Source organism: Suncus etruscus, chromosome X, assembly GCF_024139225.1.
Source record: "Suncus etruscus isolate mSunEtr1 chromosome X, mSunEtr1.pri.cur, whole genome shotgun sequence".
In the NCBI taxonomy this organism is placed as follows: Eukaryota; Metazoa; Chordata; class Mammalia; order Eulipotyphla; family Soricidae; genus Suncus; species Suncus etruscus.
This window is the reverse complement of record NC_064868.1, coordinates 99496915-99510641: the sequence shown is the minus strand read 5'-3', so window position 1 is coordinate 99510641 and position 13727 is coordinate 99496915. Positions and strand designations below refer to the sequence as shown.

The 13727-nt window shown below is 38.9% G+C and overlaps 1 protein-coding gene across 2 annotated transcripts in view; it reads right to left on the bottom strand.

The window, feature by feature from the left end:
- The window catches only part of GPC3 (glypican 3), a 439048-nt gene that overhangs the window by 206033 nt on the left and 219288 nt on the right, over positions 1 to 13727 (bottom strand). The window lies entirely within an intron of this gene.

The window sequence follows — 13727 nt, the reverse complement described above, 5'->3', positions numbered from 1 at the left end:
CCTTGAGGAAAGGTGAAAGCCACCTCAATAATAGACTTTTCAAAGAAAAATAGAACATTTTATTATTATTATATTTAAATAACTGTGATTTACAAAGTTATTGGTAATATGTCAGGCATATAATATTTTAACACCAATCCCACCACCAATATCAACTCCCATCCTCAGTGCTCATATACTTCATCATCCCTCCCCATCCCACCCCCTGCTTGCCATTTCAACAGGCATATGACAAAGTTTGGTGATTGCAGCTTAGATCTCAGGTTTTCAATGTTGCTGAGTCGATGCTTTGAATGTCAAACTTGATCACTCTCCCACATCACCAATATAACAGATGCTCTGATGCCTGGTCCCCGTTACTTTCTTTTCTTATCTTCTCCCTTCCTACCTTGATTTCTTTTCTTCTCTGTCCTCTCTTTTAAGCTCTAGGGCCAAGGGTGATCTGGTCATCCCCCTTGCTACATTACATTTCCTCATTCAGTTATTCTATATTTTACAGATAAGTGAGATCATCCTGATAACACAGAACTTTAAAACAAATGAAACAAAATTCACTAAGTTTCATGAGGACAGAAAATTAACTAAGCGCTTTCTCCCATTGCCTTCCAGAGTGCAAAGGGCCAGGACAGATGTCCTCCAAATGAGGCTCATTCATGAGCCTTGAAAAATCAAATTATTACCACTTTCAGACTACTAGAGAGACCAGCCTCCAATAGTTCCTGGGGATTGCTTAGTCCAACATTTCAGTCATCTGTGGCAAAAGTAGGCTCGAGATTGTACTGCCACCATCTGTCCCAGATCCCTCACAAGGTAGGACATCCTCACAGGATTCTTCCCTTGGGCTTATGACATTGCCAGCAATGGTGAACAGATGGCGGTGCAATTCTACTGGGTTTCCAAGCCCACTTGAGAAAGCTAATCTTCATGTTCATCAACTGCTACAGGTCCATTTGTTTTGCTTTGTTTGCTTTCGAATATTAAGCAATTCCAATGAAATTTATCTATCTTGTAACATCTCCTCCTAATAGCCAGATGTTACTTCCTACTCCATCATTGAAGAGAAAGATTGAATGAGTCTAAGACGATTGTGTAGCCTAAAACAAAGGAACAACACCTTTACAATCATCAGAAATGTTGGAAAAGACCTGCCCAAATCTATTCATAGTCATTTATCTTAACTAATGATCCTTTCTTATTCGTAGGCTCTGTGTTAAGTCCTAACTAAAGGTACAGAGAAAGGCTGGTTAGGTGAAGACAAATGATACATCATCAAGGTCTTGAAAGTACTAATGAGCCTATGGCTTGGTATTTACAAAAACATTTCCAAGTGCATTACCACATTTGCATTTTATGATGAGCTTCAGAGTTTTGGTCTGCATTTCTCTATTTAAAGATGATGAAATGAAAGCTGGGCAGAGGTTAAATACATTCCCAGGGTCACATGATGGTAATGTAGTCAATTCAAACTAGTGGCTCCCAGCAAGTTTTATACTCTAGCTACCCTTAGCTCTATAATCAATACAAATATTCTCAAAATATATACGGAACATTAAGGTTTTTTGCACACTCATTATATTCCCATTAATTTCTCCTCTCCCAAAGGAAATAAACTAGAAGAAATCACAGATAAAGTCTAGGTTTACTTTGAACTTGACTTTAGGGCAGCATAAGTTAAAATACCGGGCTAGTACTAGTTTGTAAAGCTACCCTTTTAGGTACCCTAAAATGATCTGCAGATTTCTCCTTTAGTGTGGGGGATTTGTTCTCCAATGTGCAAGATCAATGGCACTGAAGACTGTACTGCTCTAACCAATTTTAAGGCAGAGTAATTAGAAAAGGAAATCACAAAAGATTCTAAATTATTCTACACAATGAGTAACAGCAATGGCTGACTCCCAGGTCCAGGTGCTATGTGAGCCCAGTTTTACAGCTCAGAATGCATTTAGACCATCTTTGGGTTTCTCCAAACACAGAGTTCCAACAGAACTGTGCATCTTCTTTCTACACTACAAGACAATAAACCCCATCATAACCAATGCGTAATTCTTTTGGCAAAGATCCTTTTGTGCCCTAGAAGAACCGATACCTAGTATAAAGCAATGCTCTATTTTTTTTCTTGGAAAATTGAGGTTTTAAAAAATAAAGCCAAGGTCTAGAAAGAGTACAAGAAAGTTATGATCACTGATTTTTGGGTCATAAATAAGGTCTGCTTCAATGCTGGAAAGTTTTCTTGTCTTTCTCGGAGGCAGAGGGAAGCATTAGGTCCATGAAAAGCTGGATTAATGCAAAATCAGATTATGAAAAGTCTGGTGCTGAACTAAAATTTTTCTATTTGTAATATACATAGGAGAAAATACAGATAAATATATAAAAGAAAATGAATTTTTCACATATCGATAGAGAAGGGTTCAAGAATAGTAGATACCACCATCACCATCCTGAAAACTATAATAGGGGCACTGTAACGCTTTTTATGTCTTCCATTAATGACAGTGTTCAAAGAGGCATAAGACATGACCATTAAGATGTGATGGGATACATAAATTGTGTGATGGATTACCTGTTTTTTTAAGTAGGATCAGAAAAACTATGGTGTATACCAGAAAAACAGTTGAGGGTAAGGTACATGCCATGGATCCAGTATACCTGATTCAATCACAATACCACAAAACTCCATGGGAATGGCCAGAAGCAATTCTGGTGGTCTCCAGATCACAGGACCTAAGCAACCCTGCATCCTTAAGCCTTTGCATTGAACTTCCAGTCTGACTGGCCAAGAATTACCAGGAGGGGGTCCCCAGACCTTGAGTACTGCTTGGGAGACACCAACATTAAAATAAAATAAAATACATTTTAAAAGTAAAAAAAGACAGTAGAAAGAGAGAAGATTAAAATAACCAGAAAAAAAGATAAAGTGCAAGGACTGGAATGCAGCAGCTATACACTTAATGGAAATCAATCCAATAACCTCACTGATCCCTTGACATATGGATCGTGGAAATGTACAAAGTAAAAGGCAGCGACCACCAGAGTAGACATAAAAGTAAGTCCCAGCTAAATGTTGTCTACCAGAAGCATGTCTTAAACATAAGGATAAGCTAAAGGAATGGAGAAGACACACCAGGCTAATCTCAACTAAGAAAACAGCCTAGGTGCTGCATTCCAGCCTAAGCTGGAAATTGTCAAGGATAAAGAAAGAAATAGTCAAGGATAAAGAGGGGCATTCCATAATGATTAAGGAGTCCATTTCCCCAAGAAAACATGCTTCTTAAGTTGAATGCCCCTCACAATAGAACATTGAAATATTTGAAGCAGAAACTGAGAACTTCAAGGAGAAACAGACAAATGCACACTTATAGTTGGAGACATCAACATTCCACTATCAATAAATGACAAATCCATCGGGCAGAAATAAGTAAAGGTCTTTTGGAATAGTATAGCACCATCCATCAACTAGATCTAATTGACATTTATAGGCTACTCGGCTCCCCCGCAACAAAATCCACCTCCTGAAATTCACAGGAAACATTCACCCAGTAGACCATCATCTGGACCTACCTTTAAAAGCATAGATAAATCAAAGAGTATGCTCAAACCACAGTGGATTTAAATTACAAATTAATAACAGAAAAATCACTCATAAACAAAATAACACAGTTCTGTAAAACACACAAGCTTTCCTCCTCTCTTTCCATCAGCACTTCCTTTCAATATGGTTCTGAAGATTCCAGCTATGCAATAGCTGGGATACAATTCAAAGGCTAAAGGATGAAAATGCAAAACTATTATTTTTCACAACTGATTACTAAGCAGTGGGGGAAGGTTGGGGTGAATGAACGTGATTCTACAAGTGACAAAGATGGTATTAGAGAGTCTTGGATATTTTGGTGGTGTTGATGAGGTGCAGAAACCCTGTTCAGTGAAACCACAAACATTAACAACATGATTTAACCATGTCAAAACCATCATAATAATATAAAGAAAAAGGCCAGAAAAAAATGGCATGCAGGCCTGTATAAAAGCCAAAAAAATTAACCAAGACTTTCCCTTGTACTAATACACTGTAGAAGCTAAAATGCAGGATTCACAGATCAATATATAAGAATCCAAATTGACAAGGGGATTTCACATTAAAACAATGAGATAGTAGTACCCAATGATTAGAATGGCTAAAATTCATAACACCAAGAATACCAAATACTGGTATGTAGGCACTAGAAGACAGTCAGACAGTTGCTAACAAAACTAATCCTATAACCTGGCATTCAGCAATTGTTCTACAAGACCTTTACCAAATTGAGTGAAAAAATATGTGTCCACACAAAAAATTGCACAAGCATGTTCTTGAGTAGTTCCATTGGAAAGGAGTGAATAGGTAGAGCACAAGACTTTTGAGGATGATAATAAAGTTCTGTATGTTGTGTGCACTGTTGACAACCCAAAGCAGTGAGAGTGACTGAATGTAAACTATGGATTTTTATAAACAATAATATATCAGGTTTCTCAGAGGGGACCACTTATACTAGCAGCTCCGGGGACAGGGGAGGAGGATATGGGATGCATGCTGGGAATGGGGCGGGGGGGAGGGAGGATATCATTGGTGGTGGAATGCCCCTGATTCAATGTCATTATATACCTAAAATTTTACTGTGACTGATTTGTAATCCACTTTGGTCAAAATTAAAATTATTATTAAAACATAAAAAATAAAATTATATAAGATGAAATGTGGTACTTTTTAACTTATATGAAAAAATACCATAATCAATATTTTCCCAAAAATTTTAGATTTATTTTGATGATAGTACCCTGAAAATTGTCATTTTAGTTTCTGTAATACTGGAAGGCTTAACTCTATTTTTCTAAGTGGTAATCAATAAAAAAATCTTTGCTTTAAATTATATATATATATATATATGTCAGAGAGAGCTCAAAGGGCTGCAGTGGATGCACCAAGCCTGGGTTCTATCCCTGATACTACACGGTCTACTAAACACAGAACTGGTCCCTGAGCACTGAATCAGGAGTAGCCCCCCAAATATATATATGTATATACACATATATATGTATGTATATATATTTATAGGTTCAATTATCCTAACAAATGTACATGATGAACACTAATAATCTCAGTAATAGAGAAGACGAAGTGAAGGAAGCAAAAAGAAACTCTAATAATCAGGTAGATTTCTGTTTCAATATAACAATATTCTAAAGAGAGAAAAATTATTAATTCCTCCCCAGTGAGCAAAGCTGGATCTTGTACATTAGTCTTCAATGACTAGCAATGTGTTAACTCAGTTCCTCTTTTTTTTTTTTTTTGTAGTTTTTGGGTCACACCCGGCAGTGCTCAGGGGTTATTCCTGGCTCCATGCTCAGAAATTGCTCCTGGCAGGCACGGGGGACCATATGGGACGCCGGGATTCGAACCGATGACCTTCTGCATGAAAGGCAAACGCCTTACCTCCATGCTATCTCTCCGGCCCCAACTCAGTTCCTCTTCCCTCAATCTGCTTTGCCATTTTTTTTCAGGAGTTAGAGAATTTTAGCATACAATAGATGCCATATGGCATTGATGTAATTTTAATTGGAAAAAAGCACCGGGAAAAGTTAATGGACCACAGCACCCAAATAGGTAACACATTTTAATGTTATTTTTGAATACCGAATGATTTTTTTAAAAAGAAGCCACATAAAAACAATGAAGTTGGATTTGGAAAGCCTCAACATTTTCTAGCACAGTTCATAGAGCAAAGATTAAAACTGCTGTCCTCATTTCTGTTGGATTTTTTTTGTTTTTGGCATTTTTGTGTGCTGTGTAACTTTAAGTTGACTTGACAAAGCTTTGAAATAAGTTGTGAATACATATAAACCATTTTGTAAAATGCTGGCCTACGCCCAGAACATAAGTGTATATGATCATGTTTTGGACGTTTTCTAACTTGGCGCCTAAATACTAAGAAATGGAATTGCTGGGAAGGGCACACATGAACCTGCTGAAAGGAGGCGACACTCTGGTGTAGGGTGTGGGGTGATGGCTTGAGGCCTGCACCATAAATCACAATGTAGAAAATAAAATGAAAAAAAAATACATAATCAAAATGCTACTTTTCAGGGATGACTGCACTGATCTTTCAATATACTATTCCTCGCCACAAAGGCTATTACAGAACAGAAAAGACAAGTCATATGATTCACTCAGAAGAGCTCAAGAAATAAGAAAAGAATGTGCCTAACTATCAGATAATTTACGACTGTCAGGGTTGACCACCCATAGGCCCCATTAGCCCAATTAGTTCTATTATTTACCCTCTATTAGCTTTTCTGAGGAAGAAAAAACTGGTGTGTTTGAACCTTCTGGACACTGTGATTCATGCATTCAATCATTTTTCTCAGATCACATTTGTTGCTACAGAGCAGACACTAAAGGCACAGTCTGACTCTATCAAGTATAACTGATTTTGTACCACTGTTAGCACTTTGTTTGCTACAAGTGAGCCCGGTTTCATTTTACAAATATTGCCTGTGTTTTCTACTTTGCCTGGTTATTCCCAGGGTGTATTTCAACTGTGCTGTGTATCTTTTTTCAAATTGATTTGTCTGCTTGGTTTGGGAGCCACATCTTATAGTGCTCAGTGCTGAATTCTGGCTGTAGTGGAAGTAAAGGAGTAGCCTATGTAATAATTCGGATCAAACCTGGATTAGCTACTTGCAAGGCCTTAGCTGCACTTCTATCTAGCCAGCCCTGTCTAGTTTTCCTTATGTGTATTTCTATAGAGCATTTTCAATTCTTTTGGACAAGGTAGCAAACTAACTAGATACAAAAGAGGAAAGAAAGAGGGTCGGGAGATAGCACAGTGGTAGGGTATTTGCCTTGCATGCAGCTGATCCAGGACAGACCTGGGTTCGATTCCCAGCATCTGATATATTCCCCTGAGCTTGCCAGGAGCGATTTCTGGATTTCTGAGGACAGAGCCAAGAATAGCCCCTGACCACCACCAGGTGCAACCAACAAGAAAAGAAGAAAAGAAAAGAAAAGAAAAGAAAATAGAAGAGAAGAGAAAGAAAAGAAAAGAAAAAAGAAAAGAAGTAAGGACAGAGAAAGAAAGAAAGAAAGAAAGAAAGAAAGAAAGAAAGAAAGAAAGAAAGAAAGAAAGAAAGAAAGAAAGAAAGAAAGAAAGAAAGAAAGAAAGAAAGAAAGAAAGAAAGAAAGAAAGAAAGAAAGAAAGAAAGAAAGAAAGAAAGAAAGAAAGAAAGAAAGAGGACCTAGCATTTCAAAGCATCAGGATCTAACTCTGTTGTGACAATCTGCAGTAAATTTCTTGGTCGCTGCATCGAGGCAGGCTATTGTGGGAGAGTGGGGACCCTGACGAAGGGAAGGTCACAGTGGTGGTAGGATTGACGTTGGAACATTTAATGCATAAAAGGACTGTATTATGAACAACATGGTAAATCATGATGTTATAATAACATCGAGAAAAGAAGTAAAGTAACTTTTGTCATAAGTTTCAAAAGCTGTTTTAATCATTTCAAGTAGATAGGGAAGAAAAATTGACAAGAAGTGGCACAATGTAATTAAAAATATTCTGTATCATTCACAAAGTTCATATTCCCATTGTTTTTCTAATCAGTGCACAATACATTTAGGAAATTGAGCACATAAAAAATATCTCACTGATTCAATAAGGAATCGTCCTGTGTTTAAGAAGCAGCTACAGAAATGTTAGTATTTTAGAAATGACCAGACTCCTTTCAGGGAATCATAATCCTACTGATATTTTTCCTTTTACCCCCTTTCTGTAACTTTTATGGTGGATTGCAAGTAATTCTGTTTTATTTAAGGTGCCCAGGACTTAAAAAATGTCACCTATGAACAGAGAGCTCAGTCACATTATTAGCTCTCAGGGATTCCTCTTACAAAAGAAAGCCACACATATCCAAGGATCTTCATTTCCATAGTTCATCCATATTTAGTTACTACCTTAGGTAAATGAAAACAAAGCCAATCAAAGAAGTCCTTGCTCAAAAAAAGGGACATAAATTTCTCTGAAGAGTCAAGAGAAGATTGACACATCTCATACTCAGATCTGTCTGCTGTCTTTACAATGTATAAAATGTTCTCTGTACAGTATATCATAATTCCATGAACCAAGGCTAAAGACTTACTTTTCTAACCCACCTATTATTAGAAAATATAGCTAGGGAAAATAAAAACATATACTTTGGAAGACATATTGAATGGCAAGTTTCTGCCCCATAAAGAATGATTTCTTTTTTTCTCTTTTTTTGGTTTTTGGGCCATACTCGGCGGTACTCAGGGGTTACTCCTGGCTGTCTGCTCAGAAATAGCTCCTGGCAGGCACGGGGGACCATATGGGACACCAGGATTCAAACCAACCATCTTTGCTCCTGGATCGACTGCTTGCAAGGCAAACGCCGCTGAGCTATCTCTCTGGGCCCATAAAGAATGATTTCATTTAAAGGTTTCGGTGCAAAACTAATACTGGTAGTGACTTTCTCTAAGAAAATACTGTAACTGTTTCAATTTACCTTTATGAACTGAAAAGAAAAAACACAATGTAGAGGTAGTTTTGTTCTGTTATTGGGACAATTACTGTGTTCATCTGATGCAGAATGTCTGCTCTTTGCTCCTTAAAGCATTTAAGACACTAAATGAGAATCTTAAGAAAGGTCAATTGTCGACAGTTTATACAACCATTGCTATTGGAGAGAATTGTGCCTATAACCTCTTATTAAGGATGTCCATAGCATTTTGTATTTCAGCAAGTGCTCCATAGCCAAAGAATTAGTGCTTACTAAAGCAGCAGCCTTGTCTTTGCCATGGTGACTGGGGGAAATCCTTTCCCACCTCCTCCCTCTGTCACTAACCAGAAGTAAAGGTCTGAGTTAGCATTCAGACATGAAGCTTTTCAAGCCTTTCAAAAAATCCTTTCAATCTTCCTCCCTCTTTTACTAACTGGAAGTACAAGGTCTGAGTTAAACATTCAGACATGAAGCCTTTCAAGGCCTAATTCATTCTATAAGCACTCTTTATGACTATTTCTTTCACTTTTTGACCAAGGGAGAGAGACCTGAGTTGAGTAGTCTCTATGCTCTTGTAAAGGATAACGTAGACCTGAGAGAAGGGACTCCTAAAACATAAAGGTGTGTGTGTGTGTGAGAGAGAGAGAGACAGAGAGAGACAGAGAGACAGAGTGGAGGAGAGACAGTATGAGTAACATCCAGCAGTGATCAGGGGCTATTCCTGGTTCTCTGTTGGGGAGCCAGTCCTGATAATGCTTGGTGAAACACTTGTAGTGTCTGGGATTTGAACCAAGATTAAAACCACTGTAGCCAGATGCAAGGTGCCTTGCCCTTACCCCTGTGATATCACTCCAGCCCAATCCCAAAGACTTGAAGATGGGTCTCTTGTCTCTGAAGACAAGTGAGATTTAATTTACTTGTTCCTGGACCACATCAATGTATACTCAAGATTTACTCCTGACTCTGTTCCCAGGGATCATTCTTGTGTGGCTAGGTCAAGGGCAGATGCCCTTGGATTGAACCTAGGTCAGTTGCATGCAAGACAAGTGACTGAGCCACTGTACTATGTTCCAGGCTCCTGGGGACTAAATTATTGAAGCTCTTGTCATTATATGAAGTCAAGAATATTAACCACTATTAGAAAACCACCAATATCTAAAGTCCATTTTGAAGACATTTACCTGTCATCTTCAATTGACTACAGCTGCATAAAAGCAGACTTTTCCCTTTGCTACTGCCTGAGTTTATACTATCTTCTGTGAATAAAACATGCAAACAACATGCTTGTTGAGTCCCAGAGGCTTCCATAACTCAGCTGTGATGAGTTACTGGCTGGCCCATTTTCCTAGAGAATCATAAAATATTTTATAGACAGAAAAGCACATTTAGGTCCATAAATCTGTATTAGTTTATGAATACATAGTGTGGGGCTGGAGCAATAGTACAGTACAATGGGTAGAGTGTTTTGCCTTGCATGACTGACCTGGAATCCATCTCCAAAACCCCATGTGGGCCCCCGAGCCTTGCTAGGAATAATCTCTGAGCACTGAGCTAGGAGTAAGCCCTGAACATTGCTGGATATGGTCCAAGCCATTCCAAAAACCGAATACATAGTGTATAGAAATCTGATATCTATATCTGGTCTCTCATATCACTTTAGAGTATATAATTTGATTTTTCTCATTGAATTATGCTCCTGTTCTATCAATACTGTATGAACAGTCTTTGAGGGAAGTATGATCATGCCAATTTCACAGAGGAGGTCATGAAAATGAAGACTGGCTCCAAGTCATACAGTTATGGGGTCATTGGGATCATTATAAAGTACAGGATTCCTAGTGTGAAGAGATATTGTAGTGTGCAGGGCACTTCCCTTATGTGTGCAACCAAGTTCAATCCCTGGCACCCCATATGGTTCTCTGAGCCCTGCCAGATGTGATACTTGAGTGAAAATCCACGAGTAATCCTGAATAATCCTGAGCACTGCCAGGTGTAGCCAAAATCCAAAACCAAACTAAAATAAAATATAGGACTCTTGGGAAATGGGAGATAAAGAGCAGTTTGGGTACATGCATACAACGCACCTTAATTGGATTCATATGCCACAACCATGTGATTCCTTAAGTTTTGTCAGGTGCAGCCATGAAGGCCCCCAGTAACACAGGGCCTGAGCAACATCATAGCTTTGTGTTCCTCATCAAACTCCTAGCCTGTTTGGCTGAAAAGTGGCCCAGAATACCTGAGCAGCATAAACCCCAAACCCATAGGCTATCCTCCTGGCTAAACACAAAAAAGCTTTTCCTGCGCTTTCCTTCTGACTCCAGGGAATATTTGCGGTTGGGGAGGCTAGGATTAGTTCCTGGTCCTTTGTGCTCAAGGGCTATTCTTGCCTTTGCACTCAGGAGTGGCCCCTAGTGGTGGACAAAGAGATCATAAGCCCTGCTGGAGATCAAACTGGTGGCACCCTGCATACAAGGCAAGTGCCTTAACCCCTGCCCCCTCTCTCCAGGATTAGTTTTGACCATAACAAAAACTAGAACAGGTGGTAGAATTGATCATCTTCCAGGAAATGTTGCAAGCTATTTTTTAGAACAAATGCCTGTATTACCATAATCGTATCATGGAGTGGGTATACTATACTCCCTATTCTTACAAAGAAGAAAATAGAGACAGAGAGAATATGGAATGTTGTCCAAGGTTATACAGCCAGAAACATAAAAGAGGCAAGATTTGTATTCAGCCTGACTTTGAGGTATAGGTAGGTGGTCTTTTGTTTTTCTTTAGTCTCTTTTCTTAACTTATTTAAATCTTAAAATAATAACTTTATTCTTCCAGGTGTTTGGCTACACTAATTTTCTTGGGGTGAGGGGCATTCCCTATGGTATTAAGGGAATATTCCTGGCTCTGTGTTCAGGAAATCATCTATAGTGTTGGGGATTTGAACCAGAGTTAACAAAATACAAGGCAAGAGCCTTAACCCGTGTACCATCTCTCTGGCCCCACTGACTACACTGATTTTTACTGGAAATTTCAGAAAACTAACACCAGAACTTGAAAAACAATATGAAAAGCAAGGCAAGAGTTGAGGTGATTCTAACATTTTACCAAGAATAATAATTCCCAAGAAGTACATTACTTTTAGACCTTAGAGCCATGGCGGAATAGAAACGATATAAGACTACCCATGAAAATGTTCTATGCATGCATTTACTAGGGATTATTGACATGCGTAGAAAACCTCAGAGCTCTTAGCGCAAATAAAAATGTAGTATTTAATTGAAAAGCTAACCTTTCCCAAAAGGCCAGGCCTTCCCTTGAGCCACAGTTCCTTCCAAGGGCCAGGATCATGACAGCATGGGGGACTCAGTCTCCAGCAGGGGGCGCTAATACGTGAAACACAGAGCAGGTACCCATAAAGACTGGTTTGAACTATGGGTGAGAGAATTGATAAGAGGCTCTCAGTGGGAAGATAACTAGTCCCACAGAACTTCACAAGTCTTCAGGGCATATAGAGTAAAGGGTAAAGGGGGTAAGAGAGGCAGGCAGCCTGCTCTGGAACTTTCCCCTGAACTCACCAAAAGGAGAGACAGTTGAATTCTTAGCAAATGACTTAGTTGAGTCTGAACATTTTGTAAACTTGGTTTCTCCCCTTCTACATTAGAACTGAATCCACCACTGTAATATAGGTGTAAGGCACTTGCTTTGAACATGACTGGCCCAGGTTCTATCCCTGGTGCCACATATGGTCCCCTGAGCACATAGGGTCGCTCCTGAGCACAGAGTCAGGTATAGTACTGAGCCCTGCTGGGTGTGCCCCTTCATACAAAAGAAAGAGAAGAGCCAGCAATTAAACTAAAGGGCCAGAGCCACACTATAGCGGGTAGGACATTTTCCTTGCACACAGCTGATGTGGGTTTGATCTCCAGCATTTCATATGGTCCCCTGACCTTGCCAATATTGATTAAAATGCCTAAATTTTGGAAACCAAAACAGAATTTTCATAGTGTCCTGAGCTGATACTATCATATCCTATAATAATGGCTAAGATCATCTGAATGCCAGTGTATTGATGTCTAAGGATAATCATCAAAAGTGATAAAACATCACATCATCTCACTACTTGGAAATTAGCTGAAAAATCCAAATCTAATCCAAAATTTCTTAAGAGACAATGGGATCAGTATGGCATGGTGGCATGCCAAATTCAATGGCATAGTGATAAATTTGATCTCTATAAACAGAGGAGTCTGATTTAATGTGTATTTTGTAACAATAACTTCTACCGAGAGACTGCCAGGTGCCAGACACAGTGTTAAATGTTTCATTATCTACTTTTATTCTCACAAAGGTCCTATGCGGTAAGTAGCAATATTGAAATTCTCAGGTTGTATCCAGAGTGATATACAATGCTGTGGCACTTGACTTGTAAATGATCTATCCAATTTCAATCCTCAGCACTGCTTAGAGTCTCAGGAGCACAACCAGGAGTGATTTCTGAGCATAGAGTCAGGACTAAGCACTAATCCTGGCTAACTGTGTCCCAATAACAACCTGTCTCTAAAATATTCTCAGGTACAGATAGAAATGGAGACCTTGAAGTGTAAAACATGTCACCCCAGGTAACAGTGGTAAACAGAAGATATGAGATAATTCACTCTAGATACAGAACTTCACTGATAACCAGCTTGCCTAAGCTGTGGTACTCTCTTTCTCCATGACGTCTCCCTTTCATTGGCTTTACTTACCAACAGCCCCACCACCATTGCTCCCTAACTAAAACATCCTTTCAACTGTTTTAACACTATCAGATTTGCCTTATATTTTGGGGAAGGGGATATGGAGAGTTGGGTCATATCCAGCATTATATAGGAACTATATCTGGCTCTGTGTATAGGAGTGAACATAGGCACTGGGAACCATATGCAATGCCAGGGACTGAACCCAGGTCAGCCATATGCAAGCCAAGCTTCTTACTTTTGTACTATATAACCCATCTTGTCTTTTTGTCTCCTATACATTCTTAATCCACGTGACTATCTTTCTCTCTACCAATCTACCAATCTATCTACCTACCTACCTACCTATCTCTCTCTCTGAAATTTGAAAAAAAATAATAAAGTTCAAAGAAGTAATATTTCTGCCAAGTATTATCATCAATAGTTTGCTTTGTACAATTAAATGCC